The 750-nt window shown below is 46.1% G+C and overlaps 1 protein-coding gene across 1 annotated transcript in view; it reads right to left on the bottom strand.

The window, feature by feature from the left end:
• Positions 1 to 750, bottom strand: part of PAX6 (paired box 6) — a 10,907-nt gene that overhangs the window by 8,947 nt on the left and 1,210 nt on the right. The gene's annotated exons all lie outside the window — the stretch shown is intronic.

Raw genomic sequence — 750 nt, 5'->3', positions numbered from 1 at the left:
CCCCCGCCCCCGCCCGCCGCAGGTAGGGGCGATCCGGCGGGCGGCTGTCGATAGGGTCCGTCCCGGCTCCGGGGAGAGACATCGGGCAAAACAAAATTAAAAAAAAAAAATAAAACAAAAAAACCCCAACAAAGTGGGGGTGGGGGGAAGCGAGGGCTCCGCTCTATCTTTCTAGTGTCCTTCATAGATTGTTTTCTTCTCTTAAAACTGACATGTCTAATTGGCAAGCGGTGCCATATCGTGTCCAGAGGTCTCCTGTGGAACATTTCTACAGCTGTCTCCTTCAACTAGACGCTTATTCATGTCGCCTTAATGAGAAACAAAACGATCTCTAATGAGCAATTACATAGCGACAGAATTGTTCCCATAACAAATTCTTGCGTGTGACAGAAACATCCTTTGTACCAGATATTCCGCACACTGTTACCGATTTTTTTTTCCTTGCGGGGTGAAAACAAAAAGCAGGTTGTTGTATATAGACACCTCTTCTAAAGGAATGACCACAGCCAGGGAGAGAGCCGAGCCTCAACAGAGCCCGTATTCAAAAAGAAGCCATTAACCATCTTAAGTATGTAACGTAACATCCCATTATCCTTCATATTATCCCCTTGTCATTCCTACAACAAATACCTATTAATCTTCAGGATAAACAGTTTCCTATATTTACAAAGTTGTTTCGGGTCCATTGAGGAGGAACTATAATCAGCCCTACGGAGATAGTGACCGACCCTCCCGGCTTCGCAGCCCCCG

Source organism: Charadrius vociferus, unplaced genomic scaffold (assembly GCF_000708025.1).
Source record: "Charadrius vociferus isolate BGI_N301 unplaced genomic scaffold, ASM70802v2 scaffold19, whole genome shotgun sequence".
Taxonomy (NCBI): Eukaryota; Metazoa; Chordata; class Aves; order Charadriiformes; family Charadriidae; genus Charadrius; species Charadrius vociferus.
The sequence above is the reverse complement of the archived record's forward strand: the minus strand, read 5'-3'. Positions and strand labels throughout refer to the sequence as shown.